The sequence below is a fragment of the Equus przewalskii genome, chromosome 3, assembly GCF_037783145.1.
Source record: "Equus przewalskii isolate Varuska chromosome 3, EquPr2, whole genome shotgun sequence".
NCBI lineage: Eukaryota > Metazoa > Chordata > Mammalia > Perissodactyla > Equidae > Equus > Equus przewalskii.
The window spans coordinates 65,737,253-65,757,605 of record NC_091833.1 but is presented as its reverse complement, the minus strand read 5'-3'; the positions used below and the strand labels follow the sequence as shown (position 1 = coordinate 65,757,605).

The window sequence follows — 20,353 nt, the reverse complement described above, 5'->3', positions numbered from 1 at the left end:
TTTACCATTGTGACCCAGAGAGCATTTAATAATGTTGCCTGTAAGCTACCTGTTCTCTGTGATGCTGTATACCATAGGACTTCACTGGAAGTAAATGTGTTCATTGACTGACAGCCATTTAAGTGCCTCACATAAATGTGTGCATATTTCTGCATGACAGACTTCTACTTGTAGAATTGGAGAGTTAAGTAGTGTGTTTAAATTTTACTTGAAAGTGTTATTCCCATCATAATACCTCAAGAGTAGTTTTCTCAGATTCTGATGTTTAACAAATCTTAGGTGGGAAAATAATTAATTGACGTAATTTTCATTTCCCTGTCAGTGATTTGTCATCTTCTACATGTTATAGGGTATGTTTACTTCTGTAAATTTCCTCTTTATGTCCTTCATCTATTTTCATTTTGGACTATATTTTTGTTTGCGATTTGTATGATTTCTCACTATATAATGAATACCAATCCTTTTTCTGTTACATATGTTGCAGGATAGATTTGAGGAAAATTAATTCAAGCCTATATGCATGTTTTAACATTATTATATACTATGGCACAATATTAGTTGCATTTTTCTTTAAAATCATGTCAGTTTTCTAGATGAGATGTATGGAAAATTCTGCTGTAAACTACCATCAAAGTTTTAATTCTTTCCAAAAATAAATTCATGTGTTAGGCTGTTTGTTATGATTCTTTGATGTTGGTCTTCTTGGCACATAAAGACAGATATGTTTTTCTCAACCTGGACCACTTTGATCATAAAGTGATTCTATGATGTATTGGTTTTGGGAGGGCCTTGAGAATCCTTGTTATTCGATTTACCTATTTCCTCCAAAAACTGTAGAATTTTGTATTCTTTGCATTGTTATAGATTATGGTCAGTCATATCAGGCCTAGGTTTAAAAGAAAATCATGATTGTATCATTTTTTGTCATACCAAAGGATTTAATGTTTTTATATTATGTTAATGGCAGGGATAGGGTAATGGGCTTCTGAAGAAGGAAAGAATGAAACATGCTGGTCTAGTATGGTTATATAGCACAGTAAACATTATTTCAAGTTGTCTTCAGCAAACAATGAATTTATACAGTTTACACAATAAATTTATGACATACGTATAAATAACTAAGTGATTCGGTGTCTTTTTTTGAAGACAGTAAATATATTTAGGTACACACACGTGAAGAGAATGAATATTTAATAAGTCCCTTTAGAGTACAGGCTCTGTATTATCACAACCTACAGATGAGACCATACATTCATTATCAAAGATTGAAAATGAGCGTGAAAGCAATCAGGTGAATCTTTTTAAAGAGCTGTGCGGTAAGGAGCATTAGCTAGTGAAACCAAAGACTTTCCGGAATAGCTCATACCTATAGTAGGAAACAGCTGGCAGTCATTATATTTCTAAATCCATATACATTCTACTGGGAAATGACTTAAGCTGAATGAAAGCAATGCTTTGCCATGTCGTTAGGTAAAAACTGATATTGAGGCTGGATCCACAGTAAAAGTCCAGTAGCATTAGTGGTCTCCCAAAAGGAAATGAAAGGGTGAGTTTTTCTACACTATTTTAATTATTGAATCACTTCTTTAGCAAAAGATAAAGCTAAAAATTTCTGCACCAACATGAAGTTAAAATATTGAGTATTTGCAAAGTGTTATTAGTACTGTGAGTAGACACTTTATGTTCTTGTTTCCATGCACAATGTTAGAAACACAGTTAAGCTCAATAAATTTTTTGATATAAATTTTGAATTAGAACTCTAAATTTCAATATAAACCCATATAGTTGTACTTGATTTTTATTTCTGTCCGGTTTTCTTTCTCTTGGCATGAGATATTTCTAACTCTTAAATGGGTATTAAGTTTCTTGAAAACAAGTTTTGATCTGAGACGCTGAATTGTTAGAAGCCGTTTTGTTGCTTGAGGAAGGGACGTTTACAACACAACTTCCTGCTGGAATAATCTGGAGGAGCCCCATCTGTGAGGCATACCAGCTTTAGGCCTGAGATATAACTATGCCCTTTTTCCCTTCTTTCCTGTTTTAGCAAACTTCTGGCAACAAGACAGACAGCCTTTTGTAATGACAAATACAGCAGTTGCCACACAGGCCAGCAGGAACCCAATCACATCCAAAGAGTGGTGCTGGAACCAGGTGAGGTCATGGGTTGCAACTCGAAGGTGTTTGGCTCCTTTGTGGCACATGACAAACTCGATCCAGAAGACTGCTTGATCTAGAGGCTTCATTGGCTGATCATGTTGAATTCTTGATAATTTCATAGCATTTTCTTTATAGCTAAAGGAGAAACACAAAGATAACAACATTGAAAGGAAGTCACTTTGCCTAAGCATACCAATCCTATTGATTTCTGAAAAGTGTCACAGAAATGATTCAAAATAATTGCCGTAGAATTGCCGAGGAGCAAATTTTTATTTGGGTCTCATAGATAGTTTGGCTTTTATATTGGAATTTTCTGATTGATAAGTATTTACAAAGTGAAAAAACAAATTCACGTGGGAAAGGAAAATCTTTTCCAACAGAGGAAACGATACAAGCCATTCTAAGCGCTATAAGTCACATGGTAGAAATGCAATTTTAGGATAATGCTTTTGAAGTTTTTAAAGAGGAATAGTGTCAGGGAGGATGAAATGCCTCCTCACTAGTTCCTGTGCTTTTATTCTTCTACACTCTCCTGTCTATTTTCCACCAGTAGCCAGAATGTTTTTAATCAAATTTATGTCAGGTTATTACACCTCCCTGCTCAAAATTTCCATCTGGCTTCTCATCTCATTCCGAATAAACTCTAAATCTCTTCTTTGGACCTCAGGACCTCCATGGACAGAGCCCTGGCTCCCTCTTCTCCTATCAGTTTGTCCCATGCACACTCTGTCGTAGACTCGTTGGCCTTCTAGCTGTTCACTGAAGCTGCCCAAAGTTTTCCCACCTCAGTGCCTTTGCACTTTGTGTCCCCTCTGTCCCCCTGCTGGAGCACTCTTCCTTGCAACACCCCAAGCCTTGCTTCTACCTTTCGATGGAGGCCTTTGGTTCAGAGTTCCATCTCAGGGAGGCTTTCCCTGTCCACATTATGACAGCACTCGTGGGCATTTCTTCTTTTGTTTTTTGTTAATCTTATTTTTTTAATGTGTAGAAACTTTTAAATATGTTATATATTCTAAAAGAAACCTTTAAGTATGAAACATATGGAAGCTGCACATTTCCTAAGAAAGCAGCTCAAAATTCAAAATTAACTAGAAAATTATCCCAAGACAAAACACTAATCTAACTACTCTCCAGATCAGGATATAGAGAATCATAAGCTCCCCAGAAGCATCCCTTCCTTGTGGGCACTTCCAGCCACTACTTTCTTCCCTAAATTAAATACTAGCCTGACTTCTAATATCATTGAGTAGTTTTGCTTATGTCTATACTGGAATCATATTGTGTCTACTCATTTGTGTCTGTCTTTTGTGTAGCAGATGTTGGTTAATTGCATTGTTGTATAGTATTCCTTTGTACGACAATAGCACAAATTATTTATTCATTTTTTGATCAAAGGAAATTTGGGCAGTTAACAATTTTCTGGCAATTACTAGCAATGTGGTTATAATTCTTGAATATGTCTTTTGGTTTACATGTTTATACATTTTTGTTAGTCATATCCCAAGGAGTAGAATTTCTGAGAGAACAGTGCATGTATGTTTGGGCCTCATTGATATTACTAAATAGTTTTCTAAAGTGGTTTATTAATTTGTGTTCCCACCAGTAGTACATGACAATTCCTATTTCTCCACATCCTTTTCAAGACTTGGCCTTGTCAGTCTTTTTAAATTTTAGCTCTTCTGATGAATTAATAGTGAGGTTCCAATTTACATTTTCCTGATGGCTAATGAAGAGGGTAAAGCTGTATATTTTTTGCCAGTAAGAGTAATATTTTGTATAGGTTTTGCTTTTTTTGATAGATAATCATCATCAGATTAAGGAAATTTCTTTCTATTTCTAGTTTGCAAAAGGTTTTTTTCTTTAATATAATAAGGGGATGTTGACTTTTATCAAATTTTGCTTTAGCCATTAAAATGGTCGTAATATTTTTTCTTTTTCATGCTGATAATTTATTGAATTATATTGATTGATTTTCAAACATTTCAGCAAACTTTCAATCCTGGAATAAACCTATTTTGTCGTGATGATTTATTCTTTTTTAAGGTACTCTATTTAGTGACTTAATATTTGATTTAGAAAAGGAATTGTTCTAAAATTTTGTTTTCCTGTAATGTCCTTGTCTTTTTTTGACAGATAGGATATTATGCCGTCAAAAAATGACTTGAAAAGTATTAAATATGTTTGACATTATCTAGAAGAGTTTGTGTAAACTTGGTTGTATTTCTTTCTTAAGTATTTGGAAGTATTCACTTGTAAAGTCATCTGGGCTAGGAGTTTCCTTTGTTGAAAGTTTTAACAAAGAATAAATTGCAAGCTTTCATAGTTTTAACAGACTTTCAATTTCTTTGATGGATATTAGGCAAATCAAATTTTAAACTTCTCCTGAGGTGACTTTTTTATACTAATGTGTTTTATAATACTTTTTATTATGTAGAATTTTGTTCATATAGTTGCACCTAACACACTGTTATGAAAAATTTTAATGCTTGATGGTTCTGCATTAATGTCATTTCTTTATTCTTGATATTGGTAATTTGTACCTGCTTTGTTTCTTTCATGATCCAACTTGCCAAGAGTTTATAAACTTTGTTGGTCTGTTTCAATAGCCAGTTTTTGGACTCATTTATCATATTCATTGTAAGTTTGTATTATATTAATTAATTTTCCTATTGTATTCATTTTTTCCTTCTAGATTGGTTTAATTTGCTGGTGTTTTCCTCAGATCTTGAAATTGAAGCTTAGATCATTGTTTATTAGACGTTTTACTTTTGTCATACATGTGCATTTTAGGATCTAAATTTTCTTTTAACTACAGCTTTTGCTGCATTCTTCAAAACTTGATACATTTAATTTTCATTATCATTTAGTTAGACATATTAAAATTTACATTATGAGTTTTCATTGACTCTGAATTATTAGAAGAAACTTGCTTAATTTGCAAAATTTAGATTAAATTTTTTTTTGGTGATTTCTAGCTAAATTCCAGTATTACCAGACAATATACTCTGTATGAATTGAATCTTTTCAGATGTACTGAATCTTGATTTAGAGACAAACGTTTGGTCAATTATGGTATTTTATTAGACTTGCTTTTGAAAAATGTGTCTTCCCAGTTATCTATCTATTTATCTATGTATCTATCTATCTATCTATCATCTATCTATCTATCTATCATCTATCTATCTTGCATAGGGTATGAAGCCATGAAGAATGACTAAGGGATATAAGGTTTCTTTTTGGGGTGATGAAATGTTCTAAAATTAGCTTATGATGAAGTGGTGAGGGTTTCATAACTCTGTAAGCACACTGAATAGATTTGAATTTCACACTTTAAAGAGGTGAACTTCATGTTATATAAATTTTCCCTCATTATATAATCTATTAAAATAATGGTATTAATAAAAATAATTCTTTAGCAAAAATATTTTTATAGTTGTAGAAAATTTAAGTAATGAATTGAAATGTTTTCTATTTCTTTCACTTGCATCGGTTTTTCCTCCTGTGGATTCAGTCACATTTTTAAAATGTGTACCTCTTACAATGAACTATATGGCTTTAAAATTCTTTTGCATAGAAAATTGTTGCACTAATTGGTTGCCTATTAAATCTATAGGCTTAAAGTGCAACTTAGAAATAACTGTCTGGTTGAATGGAAAAGTGAATTTTAGATCGCTTATACCATTTTAATGATTTCAAAATTAGCCTCTTAATAATAGGGCAAAACTTATACTCACTGCTGAAAAGAAAATCTATCTATGAATACCAACTAGTTAAAAAAATGCTATACTCACGAAGGGTTATTAATGACAGTCTTCAATGCATTGAGCAAATCTGTACTTGACATTGTGTTCAAGTCCAATCTAATAGCTGCTCCCTTAGCCTCCATGCGAGGGATGTTTTCAGGTTGATCAACAAACATAGGGAGTCCCACCATGGGAATCCCATGGTAAATGGCTTCATAGACGACATTGCCACCAGCAAGAGTGACGAAAGCTTTGGTTTTTGGATGACCTAATAAAAAGATCAATAAAAACGATAAATTTTGAGCCCCATAGTTAAAAATAGAAATTGGCAGTGTAAGACAGTAAAGAAGGCTGTATTTTCTGCACAGAGTCACTATGCTCATGGGATCATGTAAACATTTGTGGATTTCCAAAAGAAGTCTATGTGAGGGAAAGAGAGAAAGCTGTACATCAGAAGAGATGTTAGTTTAGAGTTTTTTTGTCCAATAGAAAATTGTGGAAGTGAATGCAGATTCAAAGAACATCGTGTTTGAAATCATGGAGGTGAAGAAACATTGTCTCTTAAGGGTATAGGGAGTGATTCACTCTGAAAATGTGTGGAGAATCTCAGGAGGTGTTTGGAAATAAAGGACAAATGATGGATGTGTTGAACGCAAACTGCTTCATATCCTCTTGGGTGTACTTTATTTTCTAGGCAATGTGAGTCATTGAAAGTCCATAAAAAAGTAGGGGTGTTTTCCTGTATCTTTTTGGAAGAACAAGAAAACATTATAACAGCAGTGAGAAAGACAGATCTGAAGTAGAAGAGCATGGAGGTGAGAAGACCAATCAAGAAGTTACTGAAAATTTATGGGTGACAGATAATTAGCACCTGATTGCCGAAGTTTTCAAAGCAAATGTTGCATTGCATTTCTGTTCCAGTCTTTTTCCTCAGATTTTCTTTTAATTAGAATTGTATTTGTTTGCTGCAGTCTTACCAAGAAGATCATTCTGTGGGATCCACTTGAAGAGCTGAGTATTGGGTCCTAATGTATCTGGTTTCTTTCCCCTGAATCTCCACACGATCTATTAAGATGAAGAAAATGCTCTATTCCATGAATAAGATCACACAGGCATAGAATATTTTTGAAATTAAAATCTACTAAGAAGTCTTTCCCAGCTTCCTCCCATTGACAAATGTGGACATTTTTGCCCAGAAATGTTAAAATATGAGTGCTATTAAATAGTTTTAAAAACCAAAGCACCAAAAATCTAGGTAACTATTATCAACTATCTTTTCATAGAATTTACTACAAATTATTAGTTTATCATTCGCTATTATTAGTTCTAAAGAGCTTAGGGAAACTAGTTTGTAAGTGATGTATTTTAATATTAAAAGCATTCAAGAATCAATCAGAACTGTAGTGTAAACACAAAGTTAACTGCGATTTCTGCAATTTTATTTCAAGTGACTATCTCATATAATGAACTTGTGGTTTTAATCTAGAAAAGACTTTGCTTGCTTATCATTTTCTGAGGGGAAAGGTGAAGATATGCTTATGTTCACTTTCTCCACAAAGCATTTTGATGGAAAGTTATATTTTCTATTTTCTATTGTTGGCAATATCATACTTTCTTCTACTTAGGACAAAAGGATAAAGTTCCTTCTTCTTATAGAGGGAATATGAAATATTTTAGATTATATATTGGAAGAACACTGTTCCTATAATCTTTTAAGTTTAAATCTTCCAAGGCATTATCTCAGCTTGTTTTTATTTTTCCCAAAGGCCTTAACAGTGGAATATCCATCCACAGTTTTACATATTTTTTTACAAAGCTAGGAATTGCAGAATTAATATTAGGACAACGGATAAAATTTTAAAAAGTCACATTAATTTTCATTGACCATAATAAGTTAGAATAGTCAAGTTAGAAGCTTGTGCTGTTAAGAGATCTAATTGCATATTATACAACAGAAAACTCTGATGTGGAATGCCTCATGTATCAAAGATGCTGCAACCAGCCCTAAGTAGTGATTGATGCTGAAATTCTCACTTCTGAGTGGGATGACATGCCAAGGAATCCTAAGTTAGTGGGGCATTTTTAAAAAAGTTGGCAAGTGGCTGTCTACTACCTGTCAAGAGAATCAGCCTAATCTCAGCCTCTCAGAGATACAAATATTAGGGGTTGTTCAGGGGGCAGTTTAGATAGTGCCTAAAGGTGGCAAGTAGTTCACAAATAGTGAGAGGGCTCAAGTGGATCTTATAATTTCATAAGAATAACTATAGGATTTTATGGGAGGGAGAACTTCTGGACTTGTCTCTATGCTAAACCTGACTCTGCCCACAAATTCCAAGCTTTTGCTTCTCCCCTTCCCTCCACCTCTGAGAAAGCAGTTGATAAGCCAGTTGGTCAGAATAGTATATCGATTAGAACAAGTTATTAATGGGCAGGACTAAGAGCATTTAAAGTCGGAGCCCATACCCCTTCCTTCCTATTGCCTGTTCTACTTTGACAGGAAACAAAGCCTGGCCCCTCTGGGCCTGCTGGTTAATTTATCCCCACTATTAAACACCAAGGGGAATCAGGAGGCCCAGGCTTCTCTCTTGGTCTTTCAGAGAGGGCTAGTTTTAAGATATATACTGTTTTCATGTTAGAAGAAGAAGAACAGGAGGAAGTGTCTGAATCTTTATGCTCCAACTCAGTCTTTTTGAAAATTCTGCTTTGAATATTGAGTGTTTATGAAGCTTACCCTCTGAACTATAACTTGATGCCTCTCTGCTGTTCATAACTTCACAATCCCTCAGGAACCTCTTTTGAAAATGCTTTGATTTGTAGGGTGAGATTTGGGAATTCTTGTTGTGTTACTGGCATACTATTAGCATAATAGCAATGAAACCTCACACATCGTCCCTAAAATATAAATGTCTCAGAGAGAAAAATAAAAGTTAAACTGTTTTTTTCTTTTTTTTTTTTTGGTGGGCAGCAAATGTGTCTCCCTTGCACTATTTTAGAATTTGACTTGAAAAGAAAAACATATGAGTTCAATTTGATCTAATTGTATTATGAAATTTTTACTCCTTTGTAGTAACTGTTTTAATGGACTCACTCTACAGACTTTAAATAAACTCATTCAAGTAGTTGTTCAGCATAAATGCAATTTTTCAGAGTGCTGGGAGCCATGGCTACATCATTTGATCGGCTGTTTGACAGGGTCCAGTCGATTAACGCCGAGGGGTGCAGGGTCGCCCCTTGGTGAAGAATAACCGGCCAGCCCCTCACATAGTTCTGAAACCTGTGCTGCTTCTAATTGCCCTTCATTCCTTTTCCTTTCTTAACCTCCAGTTTTCACTCCTTTGGGTGGCTGCTTGGGAGGCACTACCTCCTGGGAAAATTAGATATAGTAAGAGAATGTGACCACCTGCAGGTAACTTTCAAGATATTTTTCAGTTAATTATTGGAGGAGCACACAGTCCCATGTGAGACAATCAGAAAGGAATCCTGCCCAGATAAGATGTCGAATTAGGTTTATGGCCTCTGTCTGGTTAATGTTTCCTTCTCCCTCCAGTTCTTTGTCTAAATATATATATGCATCGTCCTTCTAAGTTTGCTAGTTAATTGGATGATCAAGAAGTATCTATATATTATTCTTGACCTTCTGCTTTCTGTTAAAATGTTATAGAGGTTTTCTCCTAAAAGCAATAAATAATAAATAATTGATGAGTAGAAGGGCCGAGGGGTGCAGGGATGCCCCTCGGTGAAGAATGGCCGGCCGACACCCCTGATATTTTCTGAATTATATGCATGCTTTCTATCAAGGTTATGTGTATACTTATTTCTCTTTTTTATTCTTGAAGATATATACTTTAGCTTAGCTTTTCAGCCCTTTACTTTACTAACAATATGATACTTTCTGCGGCAGTGTACTTAAGGGACTGTTAGCTCTGCAATCTAAAAGACAAAGGAATGCTTCCACCCCCTAAAGGGCGCGAAAAAGTAAAGATGTTTAACTGCCCGCTGAGAATGCAGATAGCCCTGGGGATAAGACACCCTGGAGTCGCCTTTTGTTCCCATTAACCATCTACACTAATGGCGTAAATGATTGAGGGAGGCAGGGATGGCTCCACCAGGATACAACCAGATGGACTGCTGTCCTGTCCGGAGGCCTGGACCTTCTCTCTTTGATGTAACTTTACCATGAATCACAACAGACGCCTAGGTACCTCTCTCCTTTAGCTTAGAGACAACAAACACTAGTTAATTGCGGAGAAGACGATCATTAACCTTATGCTCTATAGAATGGAATGCTAATAAATATTCTTGTGCTCGTTTTTTACTTCCTTATCTATCTGAGAATATTTGTAGAACTATTTCTGTACTAATCCTGAAAAATATATAAACGACACTTGTGCACAGTAAAGTCGGACTTGCTAACACCAACCCAAGTCTCACGTCCCATTTATTTTCCCCCTCACTCATCGCGACGACGCCGTCCATCCCTCAGGAACCTGGACTCTCCCGGGGCGGGACCCCGGCATCAGAGCTTCTGTGGAATCTGAGCAAGGGCCAATGCAATCATGTTGGCCTTTTCTTCTGTAAGGTCTTGGACCATTGACCCCCAAACTGAATACTACAATGCCATCTTCTCCAGAGCCCTGCACAAACTCTTCAATTTCCTGAAAAGAGATAGTTCATGGTAATATGAAATGGCATCACTGCAGAGATTTTTTTGTATTTCATTTGTTCTTTTTCAGTTTGTTTGAAGGAAATGAATACATACATTTCTAAACAGAGTAGAATTGTTAGAATAGTCTCATCTTCTAACATGCTAAACCATTAAATCCCCTTAGAAGGATTTGTGTGATATGAAATCTATTGTCTTTAACCAATGTATATCACTGATTACTAGGAAAATATGGTTCTTTGTCAATTCTCAGCAAGGGATGACAATAAAGAGGAAGTGTCCTTTGAGAACTTTTCACAATATGGCAACATAGGTTTAATTTTCATAAGTGAGTACTAAAAACAGTGTAATTTCTATTCCACGTGTTAAACATTACCAGGGCCAGACATTTTTTTGTTAGTTCTATGATAAACAATACTGATACCTACCAACACTAGCTTAGTTGTTTGTTCCAGGATTACATGACAGTGACCAACTAAGATAATTTACTCATTAAACCACATAGCTTGCTGGGGCTGGCCTGGTGGTGCAGCGGTTAAGTGTGCATGTTCTGCTTCAGCGGCCCCAGGGTTCGCAGGTTCCGATCTCGGGTGAGGACATGGCACTGATTGGCAAGCCATGCTGCGGTAAGCATCCCACATATAAAGTAGAAGAAGATGGGCACAAATATGAGCTCTGGGTCAGTCTTCCTCAGCAAAAAGAGGAGGATTGGCAGCAGATGTTAGCTCAGGGCTAGTCTTAAAAAATAAATTTAAATAAAAAACACATTGCTTGCTTACTAAGACAAGAGTCAAGACCTCACCTCACTGTGTCCAGTAGTCCAAAATTATATCATAAAGTTTGCTCACTTACAACCAGTTCTGTACTTTACAAAGCCCTCCTTGATATCACCAACCCAGGCCCCAATACCTTGGAATTATCTTCTTTTGACTTTCCTTTTCTGAAACAATAATAAAACCTTGTCAAGGTGCTGTTCCTGCTTCCTGTAATAAGTCAGATAATCCTAGCTTTGTTTGTTCAACAGGTTATTTTTGGTGTTTTTTTGAGGAAATAACAGATGACTAAAAAATTAAAATGATCTAAACTCCTAGCAGAATTCCTTTAATAAAGTGGAAGACCATCTGTAACTAGGCTTCTTGAATTTGTATGTCACTCTATGTCCAATATGTTTGTTACTGAAGTGTAACAATTTTCTTCTTGTCAGTTTTTAAGGAAATCTCTTTTGGCATAGGCTTTCCTGATTATGAAGGCTACATGTTATATGACCTGATTATGAGCTTACATATACTTGCTTTGGTAAAAGAAGGAAAATGCTCTTGTTAAATCACCTTTATGTACAAAAATAAGAATCCTAAATTTGTTAGCCACAACCTTTCCTGTTTCAGATTCCCACCATGAAAAGGCTCTCTAAATTTGAGCTTCAGCTAAGACTCTGATGTATTAATCCCTTGTCTGGGGATATTACATTAACAAACTGGAAGATTTATGAATTTATGAAATAATTTTCCTTTTCTTACAGTCGCACGTCCTTTTTCTTTCTGGCACGTGCTGTGCTAATATTGAGCTTGTTATAACAATTTCATCTCATATTAAGGAAACAGCTTTTCAAATCTTCCTGCAGATTGTTTCTTCCTATTTTCACTCAAAGTCCTAATGAAAGTGCATTAACATTATTTTTATATAGAATGCTCCAACCTTGAATACAAGTTTGATTCTATCTGATCCTGGCCCAGGTATTTCAAGGCAACTAAAGCATGACTGATAATGAATGTGACAAATTTTGCTTATAAACTATTTACTTTGGATGTTTTTACCCTTGAAAGTGTGATTTAATGGATACAACATTTAATCAGTGTGTATATGAACTACTTGGGATCCATGACATAAAATTACTAAAAATCTTCATTTATATTTCTAACTCTGTGGCCTGTTGTGCAGGTTAGTATTAAACCGGACATTTCCTCCCTGATATTTTACTTACTATATTTGTTTTCAAGTCAGGTAGTGAGATCAGGCAATTTAAAAGTTTAGAATATAATTATATTTTGTCTTATTTATGTACCACTGAATCATTTTTAATGCCCTACTACAGCTAATTCCTGAGAGAGGCTGATTTCTGCAAACTGTATTATCAGGCTACAATGATCTCTGCTTTGTTTTGTGCCATGAAGTTCTTTGATCACATGTAAGACCAGATCAACTGCTGGAGTGCATTCAGAAATGCTTTTGGAAAAACTATCAGGGGTTTGCCAGTATACACTTATGCATATACATGCTCATTTATATACCTCAGAAGGAATCCCTCCAGTTTGGATACTGGTGAGACTGCTTAAATCTTCAAATCGATTTTGACAGTTTCATCTGCTTAATGTGTATTCTAAAATGAATTCCTTTTGTTAAAAGGATTGCTAGTCAAACTGAAATCACAATAGCTAATATTTATTAAGCACTGTGTGTTTGGCTCTGTGTTAGGGCTTTCCATATTTAGTCAATTCTTATTATTCCCAGCAGTTATGTTCTGTGAAGTGCTGCAAACACACGATTAGCGACTACTGAATCACTGCTCTCAGCAGAAACATAATGTTAGGTTCCCACAAACCTCTTGATACAGCATTTTCATCAACTGATCAACACATAACCTTGTTATATGTGTGTTTCTGCTTAAAGACACCTATTTAATGTATGTTGTTGTTTCGTTGGCATTGAGTTCATAACCAACAGTGCCATAACTCATGGAACTGAATGAAGCTTATCTAATAGACATATTTTCTCACTGAGCCATGGCATAGTTGTCTTGCTTCCTCTGAGGAAAACTAGAAAGCACTACAGCACCATCCTTGGGGGCCATTCTAAACAGTGCAATCACGAAAAACCACCACAAAAATGCAAAAAATGTGGCACTAATTAGACTTGGAAAGGGACGCATTTACAGTGTGAGAGCCAAAGAACAAGGCAGAGCATCACCTCATGTGATCTCAACTGGGAACATGCCTGTCAGGTAAATCAACTTTTTTGCTGCTCTGTGCATATCCATGAAAGGTGATGAAAGCACAGCAAGTATTGACGTTGGCATTACAAATCAATTTTACTGAGTAGGCAAATTTAAAAATGTGAAATCTGCAAACAATCAGGAATGACTGTATTAGAACTTTTTATTGTCACGCAATTCAATGAGATAGGTAAGTAACCCCCCCCCCCCCGCCATTTTTCTCGTACATTCATATCTTATAGGAAAGGTATTCTTGGCAGGATTAGGACTTTGTGTATTTGCTGGCTACCATAATACCATGCATTAAAGCACCAGATCCCATAGCCTTAGGATACTGGCATATGTTTTCACTTTGAATATAACATTACCAGAATTTGACTCTTTTTAGATACCTGATTGCAATTTACTAGAATAAAATATAGCAAGAAATCCCATACCACCTCAATCTTACTTATAATATGATTTGTATTTTATTGTAAATAATTGCATATACTGAACATTAATAGTTTTTCTGACCAACTAGTCTATAAGCTTCCCTTAAGAGGGAACTGTGACTGTGTCATTCACCTCTTCTTCAGTACAAAGTGTAGAATCTAGCATATAGTAGGCACAGAACATATATTTGTTGAAAAAATTATCTTTTGTTATGTGTTGGACACTGAAAGATTGTTTTATAGTGCCTATATCCACACAATCCTCCATTTCTCTCATACTTGTAACAATTGTAATGTAACCCGGAATCTTCAGTGATAATGAAACATGAAATACATAGTATATGCAGGAATGGTGTGAAGAGATTTTAGGTATTGCCCCATATCTTTTCTATAGGACAGAATCTGGATTGGGGAAAAAAAGCTCTTTTCAAGACACCAAAGTCTTACCTTAGGCAACAGTTTGGCAGGTTTGCACTGGAGTCCTCCAACAAACTCAAAATTAGGTAAGAGTGGATGAGGAAATTCAAAATCCCAATAGGTTCACATCAGCCATACGTCAGCTTTCCCCATCAGTTCACACAATGTAGTGGGTCTTCCTAAAAAAGAAATAGGGAAAGAAAAATATGTATATCTGTGAATTCATATTCATTTTTTCCTCGAAAATAAAGGAATAAAGTTTCAGGACGCTGTATGTCAAGATGTTCAAAATATGCCAGTGTTCTAAAATATGAACAAACATTTGAAGAACATATAAAGCAAAACGAAAACCATGTAAGTGAGAGACTTAATAGTTAACCAGGTACTGTCACCTCTGCTGCTTTTCTAAGTTCAAATATTCATTAAAGATTTGTTCCTCTTTTCATGTATTACAAATTCAAGATAACTAATACCGTATATTTCTGGGTCAATATTTTTGTGTAATTGTTTAAATATATATGATGAATATTATGTTCTAAATGACCATCTTCTCATTTTCCATATCCATAGCATTAGGATTATGATATTTATGACAGTTTTACTGAATCCCATGGCATTTTAAACATATTTTGTTTTCTTTGCTAGCTAGTGATCCTCAGTCTCTGGGGAGGGCCCATGTGACAGAGTTTCCAATGGGACACAGGCCCAGCTCAGAACCCATTTGCTGCTCATTGAAATGAAGAAATAACCCAAGATTGATGTAATTTGGTTGAATAAGAAATTGTTTTCTAAATATCATAATGATCTTCCTCATTAAATATGGATCTGCAGTGTGAATATTTGCATTGTTCTCACTTGTCTCAATCTGTTCTCCAGTTGCACCAGAGAATAAACAGGTTACACATGGGAAGCTAAGTAATCTTTGGAAATCCAGAGAAAGCAAGCAGAAAAACCTCAGTGGCTCTAGAGTCCTCCCTAATGATACAGAGCTCACCTTATTACAGAGAGACCTTCTCTTCTATAGCTTAAGGACTCACTCTCTGTGGTATATTTTACTGAAGAAAGCTTCTTGCAGGACCAAAGCCCTGGACCATCCATGATCAGGAAAGTGCATGATGAATGAGATTCACTAAACGAAGTGACATCTTTCACCTCCATCTCCTTGTCATTTATTTTTTATTTCTGAAGAAAGTTGAAACATTCTGACGTGGATAGATGATTATGATTTAACTTATAGGGAAAGCTGCTTGATAACTTCAAGGAAAGAATTGGGGTCTGAGGCACTATCCCATCATTCAGTCTATCAAGTGTTTTCTCATACCTAATTCATGCCTCTAGTCTACAGAAAAGTTATATATATGGAAAAACTAAAGTAAGTATTAGTAAGTGTGTGGGAAGGGATGGTAAGGGAGATTCACCTGCAAAAAAGTTAAAAGTTCTCCCTTTTAAGTATTTATGACTTGGCCAAGGGATCTCCTTTGTCAGTTTCTACCCCTAGAAAAAAATCATCATTGCTCTCTTGGGTGCCCACTCAAGGAATGACATAAAACTTCCAGAAAAACAGGATGAAAAACTTGACTTCGTTGTAAAACTCTATTTGCATCAGTGTCCCCTTATTTACTTAAAATGTTCTTTAAATCTCTTTGTGGCTTTGAGTTATATGCTTGGTCTTACATTCCCACAGACCCACCAACCCACTCACCCTCCCCATTCGCCATCCAGCTTTCTATTTTTTGTTTGCCATTTGATTGCTGTTTTCCTTCACATGACTGTGCATGTCCTGACTATGGAATCTCATCTAAGAGCTTATTTTCTATAACCTGTTATTCCTGGTTAATTTTTAGCAGGTTAATCATAGAAACTTTGGTCTTTGGATTATTTGTTTAGTCTTTTACTGTGGGCCAAGCTAGCCACCCTCCCACTCCACTTAACCAACCAGCTTTCTACTTTGATTGTTTGCCATTTGATTCCTTGTTTTCCTTCATGTTACCTTCCATACCTTTGCTCTGGGATCTCACGTAAGGGCTTAATTTCCATGACCTGTGATTCTTGATTAATTTTTAGCAGATTTCTTTTTGAAACTTTGTTCTTTGGTTTTATTCTCCAAGCCACTGCCTCCCATACTCTCATACAGTATATATATAGTAGAAGGTTAATATTTTTATGACTCAGATCTTTATTTCCTCTGTAATCAAATTAATCTTACATACCTTCTTATCCATTGATAATAATTATTACATTTATGCTAAGGATGGTTAAGTTCCATTTGAAAGGGATATTTTTTCCAGGGTTTCAAAATTTTTACAATAGAGCCCCCCAAAACGATGCTTTATTTATATGAGTAAAGATGCTTTATATATATGGTAATGAGGGAGCACCCCTCTTGACAAAGCAAAGTTTCGGTAGTTGAAAGATATATACTGGCAATGGGGACTCTTTGCTAAAAGGATCTCCCAGATCAAAAAAAAAAAAAAACAGTTTTATTGATCTTCTAAATTGTGGTATACTTAGTGCTTAGCACAATGTCTCTTCAAGTAATATGTGGAGATTTGAAGTTAGAGTCTCTCTCTTCTCTTTCAGTTAATGAAATTTGCAGAGGTGTTAAGTCCAGTGGCCAGACTGATCTGTTTCAATCCCACTCCCAACATTTTTTCTCTATGAAAACGTGGATAAGAAAGTTACTTGAACTTTCTGTACATAAGTTTCTGTATCTGTAAAATTAGGAGAATAATAATAGTGCCGCAAAGTGGATTTCTATGTGTATCTTCCATGAGTTAGTAAATATGAAGGACTTAAAAGAGAGTAATTATCAATAAATGTTGACTAATTTCCTTCTGCCTCCTGGAAACAAAAATCATAGCATCTGGTCAATAGATGTTTGTTTTTGAATGAATGTGTTTTTAGTGAATCATATTTAGACCTCTTTTAGATTTGAAAAATATATTATACCCCCATATTTTGCATTATTTTTTAGCTCAAGGAGAAGTAGTAATTGTAGGTCAGCAAACAGACATGGATAATTCTAAAATAATCCCGAAAGTTTTAGGTTGACTTAGCAGATGATTTATAAATCATTGAGAAAGAAAGAGCAATAGTAGATAATGCCCAGAGATGACTTGTCCATAACTAAGCAATTTTCCTCTTACTAGAGATATTAAATGATTAGACCAAAGAAGCAGTTCAGATATAGTAATAGAAACATTTAATCTGGAAGAGAGATATCAGAAACTTTGATTCTGAAGGCTGAAAGGAACCTTAGCACTGAGCTTATAGAAATATTTAATTTTGAAGACAAGTACACATAAAGTTTTCACAAAGTAGGCATCTTTCTCACACATAAAGTAAACTTTTTACTAGAATCAGATTGGTAAAATATATTTTCTCATGGCTGACCTTCTCTTGATTTTATAAATATAATTAATGAATTTCCTTACTGTGGCACTTTAAAAATGCTATATAGGGGCCAGCCTGGAGGTATAGTGGTTAAGTTTGCATGCTCTTCCTTTGTGGCCTGAGGTTTACTGGTTCCAATCCTGGGTGTGGACCTACACACCACTCATCAAGCCATGCTATGGCAGTGTCGCACATATAAAGTAGAGGAAGTTTGGCACAGGTGTTAGCTCAGCAGCAATCTTCTTCAAGCAAAAAAAAGAGGTAGATTGGCAAAAGATGTTAGGCCCAATCTTCCTCACAAAAAGGAAAGAAAAAAAATGGCTGCATAATCTTTGCAACTTCTGCTAACAAGACTTGGAGGGTATTTCTCCATCCTTTGAATTTGGACTTGCCTCATGGCCTGTTTTACCAATAGCAGGTGGCAAACGTGACATTGTGTGACCTAAACCTAGGCCAGGAACATTCATACAAGCTGTTCTGGAATTATACTCTCATCTGAAAAAGCAGAAGCTTGCCTGTTCAAGGGACCATAGGGAGAAGACAATTAAATTGTTTGGTTTTTGGGCCAAGGAAGGCCCAAAGAAGAAATATTTCACTGAACCTAGCCCTAATTGCTGGTCTACAGGATCATGAGCAAATAATATGTTTGCTGTTTTAAACTCTGTTTTAGGATGGTTGGTTATACAGCAATAAATAACAGAGACATTGTGATTTATGAAGAATATAGTACGTAAGTATCTTTTGAAATACACAAGCCCTAAGAATATTAATATAGTAGATCAATGTCAAATAGAGTTACAACTCCAGTTTCACAGAATTATAGAATAATTTACTCAAGTTTTCTTGAATGATTGATAAATTCTGATTGAGAAATTATCATATGTCCATTTGGACACTAAAACGAAGACAATATAAATTCTCCTTAATTATATATATATATATATATATATATATATATATATACACTCTCTCTCTCTCTCTCTCTATATATATACATAGTGTATTATATATACACACTCTAGCGCATGCCTAGAAAGTAAGGGTTTTTTTCCACCTACTGTAGGGAAAAGATAATAAATAAACCATTGACTTACCTAATGCTTCACTGTAAAACTTATCCCACTTCTTCTTGTTAAAGATCTCAAATGAAAAGTCAACATATAAGGAATACAAGAAATTTGCCACCCTCTCCATAAATGTCATTTTGTCACTAAGTTCTGATAGGACAACAGGTACATAGGAAGGAGGTAATGTAAGCCCTCCACAGAGTTTTTCATATGTATTGTTAATGGTAAATCGAAGAGTGTAGAGCAAAGGTAAGTTAAGTAGTTCAGGCAGAAGCTCACTACAAGGAGCAATGGCATCTCCAAGAACAACATCAAATTTGGATTCTTGCAGTTTCTTGATTAATTTCTTGTTCAAAACTGCATCCTCACAGAGCTTTTGAACAATATCAGAAAATTCATAATATGTTTTTTGCATCTTTGAATCATATGCCCACAATGTACTCTTTGGTAACTCATATGACCACATCTTGATAAATTTCATAAAACGCAAATCAAGTTCATTCTTCATAAAGGATGTAGGATAAACCTCAAATTTAAGAGCAGATTGTTTGTTAGGATCCACAAGGATGGAAGCTGAAGATACCAGCACAGTTACTTCATGGCCTCTCTGAGCAAGTTCATCCAAGATTGTCTTTAAATTGAGCCAATGACTGTATTCCATTGGCCACACGAGCACTTTTCCACAGAACACACAGCTGAAATAATAGTACAGTGCAAGAAGAGAGGCCCATTTCTTAGACATCCTGGTAAAGTTCACTCCTTCTTTATAAACTTCTTGTAACTTTTGTGTTGCTCTCATTTATATGTAGGAAAGAATCAATTAAGCAGTTAAAATATAACTGATACATATCAATTTCACAATGGTTAAAGAGCTCCCAGTGGGTTTGGAAAGCAAATAAATAAAGGATAAATGATCTTTTGCTTGTATGTGAGTATCATGAATCCCAGTATCATAGTAAATTCTACTGCCACTAGGCTAATAGGAAAGTACCTTCGATGTGCAGTCTCCAGATAAGAAAGTAACACTGTTTGAACACAAATCTATTCTGATTTATTTAAGCATTTCTAAGCATACTTTCTGAATTTCCTCCCCCTTATTTTCACACCTGTTATATTACCTCCATTTCATTTCTCTTCTCTTTGTTTTTTCGACTGTAGATACTCTTTCTCTTCTTTCCTTTTTGTCCAAACATGAGAGACTCTCAAGTACCACTTTAGTTTCTTTCTTTTATTTGAAAATATTGCCTCTCATTTATGATCTTTTTCTTTTCTGAACATTTGCAACATTTTTTATGTTACTCTTCCCTCCTAAAACTTACACTTAGAAAGTATTTATCCTCAAAGTACCTTTTTTTGAACTTTGATTTGTGGATTGCCTTTGTGATCCAGGTAAATTATATATATGTTTAAATCTTACCAGGAATTCCCATCAAATTAGAAGTAGGAAGGGAGAAATGCATGTCATGGGATAGATTTGTTTTCATGCTATA

The 20,353-nt window shown here is 35.2% G+C and overlaps 1 pseudogene; it reads right to left on the bottom strand.

Annotated features, from left to right (window-relative positions):
* Positions 1-917: 917 nt before the first annotated feature.
* Positions 918-19,620, bottom strand: LOC103562725 (UDP-glucuronosyltransferase 2B31-like; annotated as a pseudogene).
* Between the last annotated feature and the right edge of the window lie 733 nt (positions 19,621-20,353).